A 13,788-nucleotide genomic window follows, 5' to 3' on the forward strand; every position below is an offset into this window, starting at 1 on the left:
TTCCACATCCGTTGACAGTCCATCAATCAATACCATTTCCTTTTTATTTTTCTTCCAGGCATTCTCACAGAAAGATTCAATTCCTTGAACTTTGGCAATTTGAGCATTAACATCCCTAGATGTTTTTCAGGCCTTGATTACCTCTTGCTCACATTCTAGTTGTTTAGAAAGAATTTCTACTTTCTTAACAGACTCTTCTAGTTCACTCTCAATAGATAAGCATTTGATTTTAATCTTTTCAAGCTCAATTACCTTACCCTCTAACATAGCATTCCTATCACTTAAAAACAGATTATTCTCTTTAATTCTTATGTTCTCTTTAGTCAGTGATTTAAGGGAAAAATGTAAATGATACAATTCAGTAGACATATCATTTATAACTTCATTGCATTCATCTTTAGAAAGCTGAGAGAGGTCAGTAGTGATTACCTGGTTGCTTGATGAACTAGTTTCATTCTCATCAGAATTAGCCATCAGGGCTAAGTTGACATACTCCAAATCATCATCTTCATTGGCTCCATCAGCTGCCAAGTCAATTTCCTGAGTCAGAAAAGCCTTTTCCTTTTGTTTGAGCAATTCGAAATATTTCTTTTTATAATCTACTTGCTCAAATTTCTTCTTTTCAGAAGTTGGCTTTCTGCACTCACTTGCAAAGTGTCCACTTGTGCCACAGTTATAACACTTGAACTTAGATTTGTCCACCATGTTCTTGTTTGGCTTAGTGGTCCTGATGTTTCTCTTAAATTTCATCTTTGCAAATCTTCTGGACAAAAAGGCCAAATGTTCATCAACATCATCAGAGTCATCTTGACTGGAATTGTCTTCAACCTCGGCTGCTTGCTCCTTTCCCTTGCTTGATTTCGATTTGCTTGTGCCAATTTTGAGACTTGGCATTATCTTTTCTTCATTCTTGGCTTCAATTCTCTCATTTTCAGCTACAAGTGCAACTGATCCACCTTTTCTCTTTCCCTTCTCTAACAGCTCATCATGCTCCATCTCAAGTTCATAGGTCTTCAAAATTCCATATAATCTTTCAAGTGTGAAGTATAACACCCCCAAATCCGGGATCGGGGATCCGGGTTGTCACGAGTTCTATTTCCCTTAATAATACTTAATCTTAATAATCAACCAACTACTGCGTACTGTGACCCCACAATATACACACACACCACAAGTTATAGTCTCAGAGATGAATACCCAAAAATAACATAAGTCATTTTATTCCACAATTATAAACCATTTCACCTTAAAAAGGGTTTCTGAATAATTTATATATTCTTTGCCATTATTACAATTCATAAATATACATAAGTCTGGTACATCGAAAGTTGAAAGCCTAGCCTATTGGTAGATCCTACCTCAGCGACACGGCATCAACGCCTACATGAAACTGCGGAACGTTTCCTATCTGCTCGCGAATTGGGAGCTTGATCCTGTTCATCTTGTCTATCTGTTGTTGTGTGATGAAAGAAGAAAGTAAGGGTGAGCAACAAGCCCACCAAAATAATATGTAGAATAATTAACAATATATGAGCATTCTCATAGTATTCGTGAAAGTCTTGGTCAAGAAGAAATGAACCAAATTGATATCTTAACGCGACAAGTCGCAAAATATTCAGTATATATATACATATATACTACTCAAAATCTTTGAAATCCTCTGACCTGTATAATATACACAGAGTTCCAATTTATAACTGTATAAAAATATCGTTGCAAGGTGATCTCATATATCCAACCTTGTCTCAACGTTTTTGTGAAAATCTTTGTCATGCATAAGATAATCATTAACCAGATATAAGTTGAAAAGATGAATTTACAAGATACTCCAGTATACTTATATCTTTTCTAAATACTACTTGAACTACCACCGTTCAAGTTATAATCAGTTTCAGAAGTTCATCACACTGATGAGACTACAAGATAAGGCTTGAATAGATTCAATCTTTGAAATATCATTTGAAAGAAATGAAGTTACGAGATACTTCATTTGATGGAAACACCATTATAATTGTTTAACACTGTCAATGCTTCGGCAATCACCCATCCGTAGCCTTTCGACCGAAATGCTCCGGGTAGTTCCTTGTCTTCCCTCAAGGATCTCATAAGGCGACATCTCGATATTGACATACCATCTATCGTTGTAAGAAAACTCGATACGTGTTAAGTGATCATTCCAAATTCTTTCAAGTCTATCGCACAGACTCTCATCATAGCTTCTAGCGTTATAGCTTTTGCTTCTCAATACCCACTCTTTTCCAGTTCGTAGTCATTACTATCTTCCGTACATAATACTATACTGGTTACATTTTTGCTCGTTAGCATTCTATAACCTTTTAATAATTGTGTCAACCTTAGTATCACGAACGCGTTAGATTCGAAATACCACGGCACTGATACTACTCCTTTCTAGCTGCTTCTATCTTTGAAAGATTGATCCATCATATAGAAGTAAAAGAATTTATTGAGAGATCACTATGATCATGAACACTTGTTATATCGCATAGTTAGTACAGAAGGTGGCCAACCTTTAGTACTTGACAAGCAATTAAATAACATGTGGTATCCTACTAGGCTTCTATCACACAGATAGATAGTCATTCAGCAATACCTCCCCTTCTGGAAGGGTTGTTCTTCTCAGCTTACATGAAATGAAAAGAAGAGAAAAGAACGAATTGAAGAGAATTGTATATGAAAAAAAAAATATTGCCACAAATATCTGGCTTAGAATCTACATCTGAACTATAGAGGTTTGTCATAGGAGAACAAAACATATGTATCTATATCAATATCCGGTATTATCGCATCGCATTTCACATGCTTAAATATTTTTGCTATTTCGTCCATAATTCTATGGACCCATGCTCTTCCTCGAGCTTATACACAATCACCTTTGAAACTTCCTCGACATTGAAAATCGAATCTAGGATCTCATTCTAGACATCATCGTTACTAAAATTTTATGCTTGCATCGCAACCTTCCTCGTATAGTCATACGACCCTCTATTGATAAGGAGGAATAAATATTCAATAGGTAAATAATCTACTTAATTAGTCTATTCAATGATAACTTATACATCACCACGACCCGATTAGTGGTACTCAATCCCAACATTCATTACAATACAACTCTCACAGTTGTCATTGTCTCATTATTCATAGACTCATTGGAGCATTACTATGGTCCACCACTGACCTACTGTAGTCATTCGCTTTCCATGAAGTCTTAATAGCTAACCATATGAAGTCCATACATATCGTATCGAATTCTTCTAAGGAGTTAACATAATCACCATTCATAATTCATGAAGAACACTCCAGATCCTGGCGTACTTTCATGACATGAAGCAGATAAAATTGCAGAAGAGTTTCAATCAAAGCAACGATAGCAGGTTAATATCATTCTTAATCATATGCCTTCAATAGAAGACTTAACTCAAAGGTTTGTTTTAGTCCTTTTGAAACATGGTCCTGGCTTATTCTCAAGATAGTACCTTCTAAGATAGATAGCCCGCTCACAATGATTACATGAATTAAATCTTTACCAAACTATTATTATGGTTGGGTATTGCACAGTCATCAGAAGGAATGTCAATCTTCCAAACCATAATACAACCTTCACGGCTTCAACCATCATCACTGTATTCCTCTAGCACGAGCGCCTATAATTATCCTCTTACATTTAAAGTGTCGGCCACCTCATTGGCCTTTCCTGATAGTAATAGTTCCTTATAATCAATGTCTTTTGAACGATCTCCAACTAAATTTTCTACCTCATTTCCATTCACTGCTGGTGTGAAAATGCTCTTCCTTAAGCTTTGGTGAGAAAAAAAATATATCACAATTTTCCCATAATTTATTTCCTCGGTCTTTGTATGTGAACATTGTCACGACTGACTCTCGATCATACATTGGACGCCTCTTATCTTGGGTACATCTCGTTGTCACCAATCTCGACCTTCATTGGGTCGATCTATACTTTCTCATGGTTTAACATGTGCCCCACTTGGCATTATTATAATTACGTCACAATTCCTTTATCAAAATTTCTATTCTTGAGAACTTTGAATATTACCATTCTCCTCGTAAAACCTCTAAGGTTATCCTTGAATCGTTCCTCCTGTATTCCCTAGATACAGGGCATATCAAAATACCATTTACTAATACTAGAACCATTGTCTATGTACTTCTGAAAAATTTCTCTACTGATCTTTAAAGGTTGTTATTACTTTAATCATTTCCAATTCATACTGTCAAAACTCATACCATCCCTATTAAGGGTGAAATGCCAACCTTTATGCATTCCCCTAGGATTCATTTTTAGTTACCGATGTTTTATCCTTAATTCCACCTTTAAAAAGGTACATGCATCCTTCTGTGGATAAATCAAGTCATATATCCCTGATAAGGGTGTCTTATCCAATCATTCCCACCTCGATAGTATATGCCTGATTTCACTATAACATCTGTATTCAAAATGAGGTCAATCAATATGGCCTCCAAAAGATAACAACGGTTATACGCTTTTCTTGCCTAATTTGGTAACGATAACAAGGATGTTCTGGAAGATATTGGTCGTGTTCAACGTGAACTTCTTCTTAATAATTCCTTATTTACTTTTGTTGTTTATCTCAACAGTCATCTCAATGTTGGGATATCTTTCATACCGGGCGTCTCCCTTTCTGGGTATGAAGCCACCAGTCTTACACTTCACATTCTTGAAGGTCACTTCCTTCATCCAATTTTCCTAATTTCTTACTTACTTGTCTCCTCCGTTTATCCGCGTCTCATTATTTATCCTTCAAACTATCTCAAGGTTTCCTTGAATCCTCCCAACTTAAAGGGGATAATATATATATTTATATATATAAATATATCATTTATGCCTTCAACCATCAACTTTAACTCATGGTGAATCACCCTCGTCCTGATGATCACATACTTTTCTATTTCTATTGCTATGAGTCTTTAGGGTTTCCTCATACCCAACTCCCTTATCATTCCTCAAACTCTATTGCCTTTATATCCCTTTATACTCCTTCCCTTTTTAGTCTTTTTTTTCATTTCCATTACAACCATTACATGAACCAACACAACATAAGCATTGATTTCAAACATCCCGTCATTCTGGATTCGTGTCCTCAGAACGAATCTTGACAACTTTTACAACTTAGGTTCATAATTCATCATATTCGTCCGCCTTTGTTCTGGCTCTTAAAGCTTTTACACTATCTCCATAACCTTGGGATTTACTTTCTCGAAAACAATTGACTGAACTTTAATCAGTTTATCATAACCTCTTGCTCCGTGCCTTTCTTGGTCTTTCACCAGTGGGTGGTCTCTCTCTTAGGAGGGTAAGTGATAAAAATAGTCTTTTGTGATTCGTCAATCATTTAGAATCTCAAATGATTCCTATATTTCCTTTAGTCAGGCTCTTGCCTCGACTGGGTCAGCTTGTTCCTTGGAACTCTGAGAGCTTAGTGACTTAAAGAACCTGAAAGAATTTATCACCGCATTGTTTCCTCAGGGTGGTGGTTGGGGATAATAGTCTAAGTTCTGTCTAGAAAGGTCCATAAATTGTCGTATAGGAGTACCGTCTCAAGTCTCCTTTCCTTACTCGACTTCTATTTCCTTAGTCTGAACGTTCCCTCCTCCTCCCCATAATCGGGGTCATTCTACATGTTTTAAATCCTCATTTTCCACTTCATTATGTTATGGGTTCCTTCTATCTTGATGGCGACCTCCCTGACTATCACGTTCAGGGTTTGCTCTAAATCATATTCCTCAAACTGACTTTCATCTAAGATCTCATCTTTAAGCTCTTGAATATTTGGAACCCAAATTTTGTAGGAATACCTCAGTATTCCCTTATCATCTTTCTCGGTATTAATCTCTTATCTATTTGTTGGCTCTATGCCTTCATTCATCACTTTTTCTGGCACAATATGTTCTTTTTCAATAATTCGGGCTGTATTGCAATCTCAAACAGCTTTTCGGTACCGGCTCCAGTTACCTTCACTTATATTTCCATTTTCTCAAAATCTCTTATAAACTCTCCCAAAGACATTATCATCTTGAGTCTCTCCTTTATACCAAGGGCATTAGCCACCATTTTGGCTTTCCCTGGATGATAAAGAATCTCATAATCGTAATCCTTGATTAGCTCTAACCACCTCCTCTGGCGCATGTTGAGCTCTTTCTGCGTGAAAATGCACTAGAGCACTTATGGCTTGGGTAAATCTCGCACTTCTCTCCATACAAGTAGTGCCTCCAATCTTTAGGGAAAAACTATTACCACGAGCCCAAGCTCATGGGTGGGGATATCGAATTTTATATTCCCTTAATTTTCTTGACGCGTACGCGATTACCTTGTTGTGCTGTATAAGAAGCACCCTAATTCCTTATGCGAAGCGTCACTACACTTCATAAAATCTCATTTTCCATCCGGCAACGCCAACATAGGGGCCGTCACCAACCTTTGCTTCAGTTCTTAAAAGCTTTTCTCGCATTTCTCTGTCCATTCAAACTTTTCAGTCTTACGAGTAAGCCGCGTTAAAGGGCTACTATCTTTACAAACTTGAACGAACCTCCGGTAGTGACCGGCCAATCCTACCTCTGGTAGTTCCCTAACCATGGTCATCAATTCCTCAGTGGTCCTTTATTCATTCTTGTCAGGATCCTCCACGGGATCCACCTCAGCAACAATCCCTTCTAGGACAACATCCTCAACCGCTACATCCTCAATATGAACATCATCCGGTCCTGCATTAGGACACTCTATCGGATCCACAATCCGATCTCCAATTAGTAATAAAACATCATCGCGTTGTTGCTCCTCAACCTCAGGGTTCGGAGTCCCGCTACCATATACGATAACGAACTACGCTTCTATCGCTACATTTATAAGGGTTCCCATAAGGGTTTTAACTGTCAGTACTACGTTAGGTAGCCCGACTATGAACTTGGCAAGAGTTCTTATTATCTTAGTGAACTTATTATCTTAACGTCACATCATCTCTGAGGTTTATAACGCTTAGCTTTGATACCATTTCTATAACACCCCAAAATCCGGGGTCGGGGATCCGGGTTGTCACGAGTTCCATTTCCCTTAATAATACTTAATCTTAATAATCAACCAACTACTGCGTACTGTGACCCCACAATATACACACACACCACAAGTTATAGTCTCAGAGATGAATACCCAAAAATAATACAAGTCATTTTATTCCACAATTATAAACCATTTCACCTTAAAAAGGGTTTCTGAATAATTTACATATTTTTTGCCATTATTACAATTCATAAATATACATAAGTCTGGTACATCGAAAGTTGAAAGCCTAGCCTATTGGTAGATCCTACCTCAGCGACACGGCATCAACGCCTACAGGAAACTGCGGAACGTTTCCTATCTGCTCGCGAATTGGGAGCTTGATCCTGTTCATCTTGTCTATCTGTTGTTGTGTGATGAAAGAAGAAAGCAAGGGTGAGCAACAAGCCCACCAAAATAATATGTAGAATAATTAACAATATATGAGCATTCTCATAGTACTCGTGAAAGTCTTGGTCAAGAAGAAATGAACCAAGTTGATATCTTAACGCGACAAGTCGCAAAATATTCAGTATATATATACATATATACTACTCAAAATCTTTGAAATCCTCTGACCTGTATAATGTACACAGAGTTCCAGTTTATAACTGTATAAAAATATCGTTGCAAGGTGATCTCATATATCCAACCATGTCTCAACGTTTTTGTGAAAATATTTGTCATGCATAAGATAATCATTAACCAGATATAAGTTGAAAAGATGAATTTACAAGATACTCCAGTATACTTATATCTTTTCTAAATACTACTTGAACTACCACCGTACAAGTTATAATCAGTTTCAGAAGTTCATCACACTGATGAGACTACAAGATAAGACTTGAATAGATTCAATCTTTGAAAATATCATTTGAAAGAAATAAAGTTACGAGATACATCATTTAATGGAAACACCATTATAATTGTTTAACCCTGTCAATGTTTCGGAAATCACCCATCTGTAGACTTACGACCGAAATGCTCCGGGTAGTGTTGCAGAAATATCTAACTGGATGATGAACTCATTACGGGAGTTTGCCGCGCTAGGAAGACCACTTACGATGATCGGTCGTAGTAGTGCAACCCCGCCATTTTCTACATGTAGAGGAGAACCTGTCGGATTTACTTGTCAACCGAACACTGGACTCCTAAGGAATGGACCGTCTTAGCGGAACTTCCAGGCCATTTGGGCCAATATAATAAGGCTGGGCCGGCGCCACTCGACCACTTACGCCACTCCTGGTTCAGATGAAATCCATGACCCTGAAACGTAAAGCTCGTTCTCCCTTTCCCCAAGTGGAAACTTGTTGATACGGCTCCACTAAGAAGTCGTATCTAGTTGGAAAGGAAAACTCACCGATATTTCCCAGGCGATGCCTGTTAATGGATTAACTTGTTCCCAGAATTTTACTTCCCGAGTGTTGGGTAAGTAATCAAAAACTCTTTTGTCAACACAGCAACCTTGTTGCGAATATAAAACACACCACAGAGCCGGATCCCTCAGGTTTTGAACGAGTATTTAAATCCCCTTCGAAAGGAAGATCTTAAATATAAAAATGGGTTTTGGGATCCGCTCTAACTTTAAAAATCATTTTGAAGACTCGAAAATATTTTTAAGAATGTTTGGAGTACTGCTGATTTATTAAAATAAATCAGTCCCAATATATTAGAAAATATCTGAATATTATTATTTAAATAATATTCCCATAAAGAATAATCTTTATAAAAATAATAGAAGTAGAAGTTTTAAACCTCATACTTGAAACGAATATTAAATAACCAAAGATATACTTATACGAAAGTACGATCTTTATTTGAATAATCAAAAATAAGTTTGATTATCAAAACATCATTCTTTAATAAAATAAAGAATATTATTTAGTAAATAATCGGAGTCATAAGTCCTCGAATGAATATTCAAACTAATATTCATTAAATAGAATAAACAGAGTCATAAGTCCTCGAATGAATATTCAGAATAATATTCATTAAATAAAATGAAGCTATCAAATAAACCTTATTCGATTAATAGTTTTGAAAACTATATCAATATATATATATAAATATATATATATATATAATATACTCGGGAACATCGACTCCCGGTTTTAGAAAATGTTCACCTTTGGGCCCCCTATACTAAGGGTATACGCAGCTACTGCTTATCTCTAACATAGGTATTATGCATTTTATAAGCATTTGAATCAACAATTAGATATCAAGATTTTAAAAATAGGCATGCATATATACCATATCAACATGCTCCAATATATTGCAAGATTTGCTAATAACAATCATGCATTTATCACAAGATAATGCATATACATTTATACATCACAACAATAATATAACGGGTAGAAAACTTGTCTGAGTGTTCCCGGATAGACTTAAACTTAGAGTGGATCCGATAACCTATGAACACCAACATAAGTCGGAATTAGACCCCGGTCGCTTAAGAAACTAGACTTTAACCAATTAGAGCCCTGACGTTCGCTTTCGCGCTTAACGATTCACTTCAGTCGCTCGAGTACCCTCGGCTCCACCATTTTTAATAAATTAACCATTAAGAGTTTTAAGGCGATTCTTTCGCGAGTACCTTACCAACTGCCTAATCCACTTAACATAATTGTTTCATACCCCAATTAGTCATTTAAAGTCCTTAACCAAGGTTTCAAAGTAAGGCGAGGGGTAATGGTTCGTTCGCGAAACGCCGTTACTTAAAACGGTCGTTTCTCCTAAACTGTACATCGGATTCAAGCGAACCACATATCAAAACGAAGATTACGATATAATCTAACTAAACATAGAAAAGTCACAGATTCAATAGTTAGCTCTCTGTCCCGAACACTAAGAACAAGCAGTTGTATGAAATTGGGCATTACGACAACTATGTTTACGCGATTACCAAGTTTTAAACCACTCCAAACAACCACCATTCAACTCACAACCAACAATACAACCAACCCTCATCCAAACCTTACTACATCAGTCCCCAAACCTCAAGATTTTCCAATTTATACAACCCCACACATGAACTACTAGCTATACTTAAGTTTCATTAACTATAAACAAGATTTCGACATCAAAATCACTACAAATCCAATCCAAACTCTAAACACACAAGCATCATGCTTCTCATTTACTATAACCATCAAAACCATCATAATACTCAAAGTAAAGCTAGGGTTTGGAGGTGTTATACCTTCCTTGGAGTGATTAGAGTAGCTAGGAAGTCTTAGGGAGCCTCCTACAAGCTTGATCTTTCCAAAGAAATCAAGAACACAAAGTTAGGTTTTGAAGTTTCTAAAAGTCAGATTGAAAGAACTGTCAAAACGAGGGCCTTACCATGCTTATTTGGACGAGACTTGTGAAAAGAGTTGTAGGCAATCTCAATACCTTTCCAAAGAGCTATAGAACATACTATTTGAGTGAGTATTGAAGGAGATATGATAGTTTGAAGTTGCTGCTCTGGTTTTGGCCGAGAGCTTTTGTTCTTGGAAAGCAAAAGTCAACTTCTAATTTGTGTTTTGTGTTTTTGATTTGTTTTGCTTGGTTGTTTCCTTTTGTTTTTCTTAATTACCTTTTAACCATGGTAAAATTTGTGTGGCTTGTAATCAACCAACAATCCCTCCATTTGTCATGCTTATGTCACCATGTCTATGTCATCCATTTGCCACATGTCTCTTCCTTGTGGTTTGATGATGTCACAATCATTGGCTTCTTGTACAAGCTTGTCTCTTGGTCGCTTATTTGTTTTACGGTTCGCTTAACTTTCGTTCTCGTTTATCGTTTGAGAGATCATACCCGAGATCTTATTACTTGGGTTCCCCTAAAACCTTCTTAATAATTTATATTCCTTTTATGATCCTCTCTTATAATCCTTGAATTTAAATCATTTTAATCATGTTACCTTATACTCAATTCTTTCGGTATCTGGTGGATTTTCGGGAAAAAATCAAAGTGTTCGGATTTGGATTCTGACGATCTTTACATACACTCATATACCATATAAAGTACTAATAAGACCTCAGAATATCAATAAAAGAACTGCTACATTGTGTGGCATGAAAAGTTTTCTTATTCAGCATTATCAGCAAAATCACTATTCATAAGGTTTACAAAATGTCCAAAATTTTTGGGGTTATTACATGAAGTCCTTATAATCTTGAGAATTCCTTAGTGAAACAGTCATAGGCTTCCATTTCTTTGGTAGAGACCTTAGAAATTTTAAGTTGGAATCCTTGACTTGGTACACTCTGCCATACAGCTTCAATCCATTCAACAGTCCCTGAAATCTATTGAAAGTATCATTCAATGATTCTCCTTCTTCAGAATGAAAATATTCATATTGTTGAATGAGAAGCTGCATTTTATTTTCTCTAACTTGCTGTAATTTATACAGATAAGTTGTACAGTATCCCAAATTTTCTTAGCAGAGAGGTTGTTAATGACATTATCAAACATATCTTTGTCTAGTCCATTAAACAGAATATTCATGACCTTCTTGTCCTTGTGAACCTCTTCAATATCTTCAGGAGCCCATTCTGCTCTTGGATTGGGAATAGACTGTCCAACAGCAACTGTGGCAGTAGCAACTGTGGCCACTTTATGAGGGTTGTGAGGACCATTCTCAATGCAGTTTATGTAGCTTCCATCTTGAGAGAGAAAATGTAGATGCATCTTCACTTTCCAGTGATGATAATTATCTTTTTCCAGGATTGGAATCTTCACTCCAATATCCTTCTTACTCATGATGTTATTAGAATAGATCTTTAACTCTTTGTATGTCAAGAGCTTGCTCTGATACCAATTGTTATTCCCAAGAAACTAACAATGAGATTTACAGAAGGGGGGTTGAATGTAAATCTCAAAACTTTTTCAAGTTTTGAGCAGTTTCAAAAGCTAAGTGTATGATGAACAGATGTGTGTGAATTGCTTTGAGCAAGTGCAGACAGATGTATATTCAAAATACAAATGTAAAGAACACAAAGGCTTTAAAAACTTTTCTGGTGGATTTATTGTTCCACTAGAGATGTGTATTTCAGAAAATCTGTGATACAAAGAATTGTACACAGCTGCTTCCTAGTACAAACTAGATGATTTTCTCTCTAAGTTTTTCTAAACAGCTCTGGAAAATTTACACCTAATTACTAGCTGCAACTTGGTTTATATATCACCAAGTTTTTCAAGTGAAGACAAAAATAAAATACAATTATAAAATAGTTCTTCACATGTTTCTTCTTCATTTCTCTATCCAATGCAATCTAAGATAATATGTGAATCTTTGAATACTTACTTGTTTGCACCAGAATGGAAATGTTGTTTTTTCTTGATTCCTCCAAGAGGCTACCACATTCCAATTGTCTCTGTCAACCCATGTTCCTCTGTCAGCTTATGAATTGTCACTATCAACTGCTATGGAACTGAGCATCCATTGAAGCTTTCATCCGTTGGTGGCTTTATCCGTTGATGCTCGTATCCGTTGATGTTTTAGCAGTTGAAGCTTTATTCGTTGATGCACTCATCCGTTGATGGATGTTATCCGTTGAAGCTTTAGAGACATTTGTTGATGCTTTATTTCTCATCCGTTGAAGGTCTTTAATTTACCAGTTGATACTACTTTATTTATACAAAATTACAAGGCATGAAATATTTACAATTAGCCAACCTATTTGCATATCCACTAGTAGTCAACATGACTTATAATTTCCTACAACTTCTAAGAATTATAACTTATTTACAAAGACTGAAATGTGCTACAATACTAAACTTATTTCTATGTAAAGCTACTCCATCAACAGACAGCCAAAGTGGTCTTATCTGTTGAGGCTACAAACACTAGATTTCTACTTAAGTGTTTTGTTTAACTTATCATCAAACTAATACACATATATTCCTAACAGATACAATATCTTTGAACGAGCCTGCTTTGCATGAAAATGGAAATGCTTCATTTTCTTCTAAAACCTGCAATCAGGCTGCCACAGTTCTTATGTGCACTATCAACCCATGTGACTCTGTCAGCTTCTGTCAACTCCCTATCAACTGCTATCTTGTTGATTATCCGTTGAAGCTTTTTAAATGTTATCCGTTGGCTTTATATTGATGTCATCCATTGAAACTTTCTTGATAGCATCCGTTGACATCTTTAACTAATATACATTGAAGGCTTGACTTATCCGTTGAAGGCATACTGGGTTATTCGTTGAAACTTGTAGAGTCATCCGTTAAATATTTGTAGTTTAGCAGTTGAAGTTATTTTCATAGAAGTTGATACTCTTTCACTTATACAAAATTATAAGGCATTTTATATTTACACTTAGCCCACCTATTTTGCATATCTTGCTAGTAGTCAACATGACTTCAAAACTGTTAAAACTACCAAATCCCTCGGCTATTCTAGTGTACAGAATGTGCTACATACTTATTCATATACGCTACTCCTTCAACGGATAGACTAACTGAGATTATCCATTTAAGGCTACAAAAGACACTAAATAAATCTACTTAAGGTGTTTTGATGAATTATCATCAAGACTATAACATATTCCTAACAATCTCCCCAAATTTATGTCTAATTGAATTATAGGCATAAATTCAGGTTGACCTGATGATAACAAAAGACCCTATATAAATAATACATAAAAAAGTAGATAAATTGCAAAGTGCTGCATTAAAATTGAAATATACAA

The sequence above is a fragment of the Apium graveolens genome, chromosome 6 (genome assembly GCF_009905375.1).
Source record: "Apium graveolens cultivar Ventura chromosome 6, ASM990537v1, whole genome shotgun sequence".
NCBI classification, from domain to species: Eukaryota; Viridiplantae; Streptophyta; class Magnoliopsida; order Apiales; family Apiaceae; genus Apium; species Apium graveolens.